The 8492-nt window shown below is 40.9% G+C and overlaps 1 pseudogene; it reads left to right on the plus strand.

The window, feature by feature from the left end:
• The first annotated feature begins 4892 nt into the window (after positions 1-4892).
• On the plus strand, positions 4893-7268 carry LOC122098971 (annotated as a pseudogene).
• Positions 7269-8492: the final 1224 nt, after the last annotated feature.

An 8492-nucleotide genomic window follows, 5' to 3' on the forward strand; every position in this document is an offset into this window, starting at 1 on the left:
CTCACATCAATACTCCTTCAACTCTTCAATGAAATTGAAGGAGAAAGTTCACTACCAAACTCATTCTATGAAGCCATCATAACCCTCATCCCCTCATCCCCAAACCAGGCAGGGACTCATCAAAGAAAGAGAACTATAGACTCATTTCTTTGTTCTCTTTCTTTGATGAGTATTGATGCAAAACTTCTCAACAAAATGTTGGCCAACTGACTTGAACAATTCATCCAAAAAATCATACTCCACGATTAAACAGGATTCATTTCAGGGATGCAAAGTTGGTTCAATATAACCAAATAATCTGGTATAATTCATCACATCACAAACAGCAAGGATAAGAACCAAATGGTTATCTCAATAGTTGCAGAAAAAGGATTTGACAAGGTTCAATAACCCTTTGTGATGAGGGTTCTGCAAAAATTAGGAATCGAGGGAACATTCCTGAATACAATAAAGGCTGTATATGACAAAACTTACAAACCTACAGCCAGCATAAAACTTAATGGTGAAAAACTAAAGCCATGTCCTCTTAACTCAGGAACAAGACAAGGATGTCCACTCTCTCCATTTCTCTTCATTTTAGCAATAAGACAAGATGCAACCATAAAAGGGATCCAAATAGGGAAAGATGAAGTAAAACTCTCCCTCTTTGCAGATGACATGATATTGTCTTTAAAGAATCCCACGGACTCCACTCCCAAATAACTCAAGCTGATTCTAAACTTTGGAAAAGTAGCAGGGTATAAAATTAACCCTCAAAAATCAATGCCTTTTCTGTATGCCAACAATGAGTAAAGCGTGGCTGAAATCAGGAAAGCAACTCCATTTGTAATAGCCCCACAAAAAATAAAATACCTTGGAATTAACTTAACCAAAGAAGTGAAAGACCTCAATGATGAAAACTTTAAAAATTTTTAAAAGGAATCAAAACAGAAATTAGAATGTGGCAAAATCTCCCATGCTCCTGGATTGGAATTATTAACATCATGAAAATGGAAATACTTCCCTAGGCTATCTACAAATTCAATGCGATACCTATCAATATTCCAACCTCATTCTTCAAGGAAATACAAGACTCAATCCAAAAATTCATGTGGAATAATAAAGTCCCCAAACAGCAAAATGATACTTAACAGAAAGAACAGTGCTGGAGGAATATAAATATCAAACTATAAACTCTACTACAAAGCTACAGTAATCAAAACAGCTTGGTCCTGACACAAGAACAGACCTCAGGATAGATGGAATAGAATTGAAAACCCAGAAATGAACCTGCAGACCTATAGCACTGTAATCGTCAATAAGGTTGCTAAAAAACAAGAATATAAGAAAGACAGCCTCTTCAGTAAATGTTGCTGGAAAATTGGTTAATCACTTGTAGAAAACTAAAGCTAGATACTTATATATCAGCTTGGTCCAGAATCAACTCTAAATGGATCAAAGAACTCAGAGTTAAAGCAGACACTTTGAAAACATTACAGGATGGCATAGGAGAAAACCTAGGTCTCCTTTGCACAGACCAATATTTTCTTAATAGAGACCCAGAAATACAACAAATCAAAGAAAGGTGGAACAAATGGGATTGCATGAAATTGCAGAGCTTCTCCTTGGCAATGGATTTAGCTATCAAGATCAATAGAAAGCCCACTGATTGGGAGAAGAACTTCATTTGCCATACATAGGACAAGGGTCTGATATTTAAAATATACCTGGATCTCAAAAAATTAAATCCCCCAACCACAAATCCTCAAAGTAACAACTGGCTAATAAATAAGTGGACTAAAGAGTCAAAGAGAAACTTCTCGGAATAGGAAAGATGAATGGCCAATAGACACATGAAGAAATGCTTAACCTCCCTAGCCAGAAAAGAAATGCAAATGAAAACCACGTTGTGATACCACCACACCGCAGTTAAAATGGCTATAATCAAGAACCCTAATAACAACAAAGGCTGGATGTGATGTGAGCAGAAGGGAACCTTACTGCATTGTTGGTGGGAGGAGAAACTTGTTCAATCATTTTGGAATTTGTTATGTAGGTTCCACAGAAAACTCCACATAGAGCTCCCCTATGACCCAGCAATACCACTTTTGGGCATTTACTCAAATGATCACAAACAAGACCATACTAAAGCTACCAGCATCACTATGCTCATTGCAACATTATTTACCATAAGTAAGATATGGAACCAATCTAGACATTGCACCATTTGTTAGGAAATGGAAAGATTGGAAAAAATTATATTAAGTGAAGTAAGCCAGGCCAAAAGAAACATAGATACCATGGTTTCCGTTATTTGCAATAACTAATATATGTCTGAGACAAACAGAAACTCTCAGACAGGTTGTTGTTTGGAGAAATGAATCCCAAGATACGGATTCAAATGTTTTCTTTTCTGTCTTGTTATTGTTTTCAACATATTTATAAGATGATTTGTTTGTTGCTTTGTATGTACTTCCCTCAGGCTATAAGCGCTGCTTTCACTGTATTTGATGTTGATATAATTTTTGGAGGGAATGAGAAAGACAAAGTGTTTAAATAGGTTTACAGGTGGACCCATTTTACAACAATGAGATGTATAAGACGTTATGTCGATAAACGAACTTTACAACTTTGGTGGGGTGGGTGGTGAGGGTGGTGGGGAGGGTAGTGGTAGAGGGATGTGTGGATGAGGGGAAGAGGGGAAGGGATGGTATGGGGAAATAAAGGTGGAGGAAACAATGCTTAGGTTAGGTTCCTGACATTGGGTATGAGAAAATGATCTATCTAATAATAAACTTCCTTGCCCAGTCATAAAATACATTCATAATTCCACACATACAAAAAAACTAGATCATTCAAAATAATGAGATTATTTAACAGAACCACCCAGCTCCTGAGCCATCTAATCCCTGATTTCATTCATTCATGACAATGCATTTTTCATATCACATTTAAAAATTATTTGAATCTCTCTGATCAGCAGACACAAATGTGCTATCATATAATAGAAAATGTAGTTAAAATTACTTGTCCCTAGGTAATCTTTAATATATCTTAAAGAGTTCTATGTCCTTGCAGAACCTGTTTCTGGCATTTTGCCCTAATGTCTAATATTAAGTTACAAAGGACATACCATTTTCCCTAAAGGTTATGCTATGTAGTTGACTCTGATTTTTTGCTTATTCTAAATTAAAATTTCTCAACCAGTTGAATTATTGTTTATGTTACTCCTGAGCCATTCGAAATATCAAAAAGAACTGGAAATTCACCTTGGCAATGATTTGTGAATGGCAGTTATGGTTGTGGGGAGGTAAAGGACTTGAATTATCTAGAGTGCCTTAAAACTGGCACTGTTATTTAAGGACTGATCACGTAGTAAGCTTTTAAAGTGTGTCTTCTTATTTCATGTATGACGGTAAAAGTATGCTTTTCATCACATCCTTGCCTGCAAAGAACTGGAATTATTTCCTTTGTAGAGTTTGTGCTGAAAAGTCTGACTTAAAGAGGCACAATAAAGAACTAAGTAACCCCATTACAGACTAGCAACCATCTTGTGAGGTACGGATTATTAAAAAACAAAACAAAACAAAACATGAATTTGACCCAGAAATGACACAGGAAAGAAAACAATTGCCAGGCAACTGAAACATATATAATCCTTGGGCAAGCAACAGGAATTTTCTCTGGATACATCAACCAAACACTGGGTGGCCATACAAGACACGGTGACCCAGAGGCCAGGTGGTCCCCGTCAATAACAAGTCAGTATTAATAATAACCAATCATGTATGTGTAGCTTAATTTGCTTAAATTAGCCAATCACGTAATTTCTCATGTAACACTCCCTTAAGGTTGTTTATTCAATACTATAAAAACTGTACTGATTCTATGCTCGGGGCCTCTCTTAGTGTCAGCATTTACCGAGTGCACGGAGGACCAAGCTCGAATTTGCAAATAAACCAATCTTGTCACTTACATTGAATTTGGTGGTCTTTGGAGGACGTTTAACAGATGGGGGCTCGTCCGGGATAAACCCATAAACCCAACCAGACACCTGATCAGAGAGTAGCAAAGAATGGCCGGTAAGTTAAGGCATTGCCGCTTTGTGACTGTCTGGGGTCTGTGTGTCCTACAGGATTGGTATTGGAATTGGCAAGAAGTCCTGTCGGATAGTGCTATAAGGCAGCCAACTGGACTGGTGGGAGAGGTCGCCTAGTTCCCCGGGAAGGTAAACTATCCACTAGTGTGGACACTTGGGCCTGTTTGTTGTCAGAAACTTTCTGTCTGATAGTTTACAAGGTAGACTGTCCACTAGTGAGGACATTTGGGATTTATCGTGTCTGTAATCCTTCACTTTCTGTCTGACAGTCTACCATGGGCATGCTATTAAATGTGTGTCTTGTCCTAATGTCTGTGTGTTTGTAATGTGAGTATTATGAAACATTTCCTCACTCAGGTTCATCCGGAGGTGGATGCCCAGAGACCCTGTTTGTCTCCATTTGAGGCTGTCAGTCTTCGCTCTGTTACTTTGTCCAATAATAGCTACTTTCTCTTTCAGACTCCGTTATATTTCCACCTCGAAGGGTGAAATCTGGCCTAGAAAGATTGGCCCACTTGAAGCAAAGCTAGAGTCAGGTAATCTATCGATTGCCACTGCTAGATCCCCTTTGGGATCTTAGACAGACCAGCTAGTCCACACTTTACACCTTGGGACATTGTTAGCTCTGTCCTTGACATTCTTTAAATTAGTTGTTAGGAAGATAAGGGGAGTGCGAGGTGCATTCTGGTTCTGATCCATTTCAATGTATATCAATTCACACCTAAGACCAGAGGAAAGGAGAAAAGTAATTACAATTGTCACAAAACGAAATAGCTGGTGCTTTCAGCAATTTGGGATATGACCACTACTCAAAATGACTCAAGGAGTAATAAAGCCCCACGGAATACTTTCGAACAAAACTTCTTGGGTGCAAGGGGTCACATCAGTTAAACGATACTCATGGACCACCCAAAGAACAGTGGATCTGGTGACGGGACAAGTGTCTCACTCATTTTCAGTTATCCCAGAGAGTCTTTATCCCTTATTAGGAAGATACTTGTTGACTAAGGTCAGGGCACAGATTGACTTCTATCCAGAAGGCTCCCAGGCGACAGATGCCCAAGGGAGACCAATACAAGGGCTGACTCTGAGCCTGGAAGACGATTACCAGTTGCACCAATCACCCCAGGCTCCTCACCAAGAAATCACCTACTGGCTGGAAAGGTATCCAGAAGCATGGGCAGAGACTGGAGGAATGGGACTAGCAAAGAATAGACCAGCTCTATTCATTGACGTAAAGCCAGGAGCTGACCCAGTCAGAGTCTGGCAGTACCCTATATCCATGGAGGCATGGGTGGGAATAATGCCCCACATTAGGTGTCTGCTAGAACTGGGTATACTGCGGCCCTGTCAGTCGGCATGGAACACTCCCCTGCTATCAGTCTGTAAGCCCCACTCCAATGAATATAAGCCAGTAGAGACTTAAGGGAGGTCAACAAATGGGTAATGGACATTCACCCGACTGTACCCAACCCCTACACACTCCTGAGCCCCCTGACTCCCTATAGGCAGTGGTACACAGTATTAGATTTAGAAGATGCCTTTTTCAGCCTACCCTTGGCAGCTAAAAGCTAAGATCTCTTCTCCTTTGAGTGGACAGATGTAGAAAGAGATATTAATGGACAGATGAACTGGAAAAGACTTCCTCAAGGATTTAAAAACTCACCTACACTCTTTGACAAAGCCCTGCATGAGGACTTAGGTGAGGCTAGGGGAAGCCACCCTGGCTTGACTTTGTTGCAATATGTGAATGACTTATTAATTGCTGCTAAATCTGAAAGAGAATGCAGCCGAGGAATGGAGGATTTACTCCAGACTTTGGGAAGCCTTGGTTTCTTGAGTGTTGGCCAAGAAAGCTCAAATCTGCAAATCGGAGGTAACTTACCTGGAATATTTATTGAAAGGGGGGCAGCAGTGGCTTACAAAAGGAATAAAAGAAAATGTCCTTAAAATTCCAACACCCCAGTCTCAGCACCAGGTAAGGGAGCTTTGGGGCTCAGCAGGCTTTTGCTCTGTGGATTGCTGGGTTTGCAGAGTTGGCTAAACCCCTTTATGAGGCTACCAAAGAAAAGCAGCTGTTTTTATGGATGAAGTAGGTTGAACAAGTCTTTGAAAAGATAAAAATGCCTTATTGTCAACCTCAGCATTAGGACTCCCTGATACAACTGAATACTTTTATTTGTATGTGGATGAACATAATGGGATTATGAAAGGAGTCCTAAGCCAATATCTAGGCCCATGGAGAAGACCAATAGCCTACTTTTCAAAGAAATTAGACTGGTGGCAGCAGGATGGCCACCATGCCTGAGAATGATAGTGGCTACTGCTCTAATGGTTAAAGATGCAAATTAACTATGGGACAGGAACTCTATGTGACCACGCCCATGCTATTGAGAGTGTGTTAAAGCAGCCACCAGATCGATGGCTCAGCAATGCCTGAGTAATCCATTACCAAGGACTGCTACTCACTCCTCTCAGAATTAATTTCCAGGTTCCCTCAGCTGTCAACCCAGTGATTTTTCTACCAGATTCAGACCTAGACATGTCACTACATGATTGCTCGGAGATCCTGGCGCAAGTCCATAATATCCAAGAGGACTTAAGAGATCAGCGTTACCAGATGCTGAACTCGTGTGGTTTACAGATGGGAGCAGCTTTGTTCATCAAGGATATAGGTATGCGGGAGCAGCAGTAGTGACTGAGAGTGATGTCATTTGGGCCGAACCTCTGCCCATAGGCACGTCAGCCTAGAGAGCCGAATTAATAGCCCTGACCCCAAGCACTAACGCTAGGAAAGAATAAAAGACTAACTCTGTACAGTGTTAGTCGGTATTAATTTGCAATGGCTCATATACACAGAGCTATCTACAAAGAAAGAGGATTACTGACAGCAGAGGGAAAGTCCATCAAAAATAAAGATGAAATTTTGGCCTTAATCTCTGCTCTTTGGTTGCCTAAGAAGTTGGCCATTGTTCATTTCCATGGACATCAAAAACGTAAAGATGCTGTGAGTAAAGGCAATAACCTGGCCCACAGAACTGCCCGGGAAGTGACAACACAAAAAGACTCTACAATGATGATAAACCTCCCAGACCCCGGTGCAAGAACTCTCCTGGACACTCCTACATATAACACAGAAGATTTAAAATGGATTGATCAACTAACAATGGCACAATGCCTGAATGGTTGATGGAGAGATTCTAAGAGCAACATTATCTTGCTAGAACAGTTAGGGAGTAAAGTACTACTGAAAATGCATCGAGCACCCACATGGGTGCGAGGAAGATGCAAGACATGGTGAGAAATACTGGTCTAAGGGTCAAGAATAGTCATGCTAAAATAGAACAGATTGTCAGGGACTGTAAGGCATGTCAGCTGAGTAATGCAGGGAAAATTCAGGCAGGACCAGGCAGTCGGATAAGAGGAGATAGATCAGGAATCTACTGGCAGGTGGACTTCACAGAAATCAAACCTGGCAAGTATGGATATAAATATCTATTAGTTTTCCCTTTTCAGGATGGGTAAAAACCTTTCCTACAAAGTGTGAAACAGCACAGGTGGTGGCTAAGAAGTTTCTGGAAGAAATCTTACCCAGGTTTGACTTCCCTAGTATGATAGGATCAGATAATGGACCAGCCTTTGTGTCAAAGGTAAGTCAGAGACTTGCTAATGCTCTTGGGGCAGATTGGAAACTGCATTGCGCTTATAGACCCCCAAAGCTCAGGACAGGTAGAAAGGATGAATAGAACTATAAAAGAGACCCTGACCAAATTGACCATGGAGACTGGTGGTGAGTGGGTAACTCTCCTTCCCTTTGCCTTATACAGAGTATGAAACTCCCTTTTGAAAATTTGTCTTTCCCCCTATGAAATTGTATTCGAAATGCCCCCTCCCATATTTCCTAATTTTCAGAGCAGTTTCTTAGGGAAGATGATGACTCTGAACTTTTGTTCTCTCTCAGGGTCCTGTAGAGGACCCGCCTTTAGGTCTGGCCTACACTGAATGTGCTGTACGAGTCAGGCCCTCCACCGATCCCACATCACTTCTGCCACCGGACTGGGTCCTGGTGAAAAGACACTGACAGGAAAACCTGGAACCCCGGTGGAAAGGACCTTTGTGGTCATCTTGACGAATTCAACTGTCCTCAAAGTCAACGGCATCACTAGCTGGATCCACCATTTGCATGCGAAGCCTGCAGATCTCATAACCGATTTTGGAGAGAACCCAGAGTGATAAGTCTCACTTTCCAAAGACAATCCTTAAAGCTCAAATTGAGCCATAAAAAGACTAAGTCATGAAATGGTTGTTGACTTATACCTTACTTGGAAATTGTATTGAAATAATAGTGGGTGCCTGCAATCCTAATCGCCCATATAATTGGACGGATTATTAGTAATCATGTAATGGACAAACC

Source organism: Dipodomys spectabilis, unplaced genomic scaffold (assembly GCF_019054845.1).
Source record: "Dipodomys spectabilis isolate Male_0828 unplaced genomic scaffold, ASM1905484v1 ptg000498l, whole genome shotgun sequence".
Classification (NCBI taxonomy): domain Eukaryota; kingdom Metazoa; phylum Chordata; class Mammalia; order Rodentia; family Heteromyidae; genus Dipodomys; species Dipodomys spectabilis.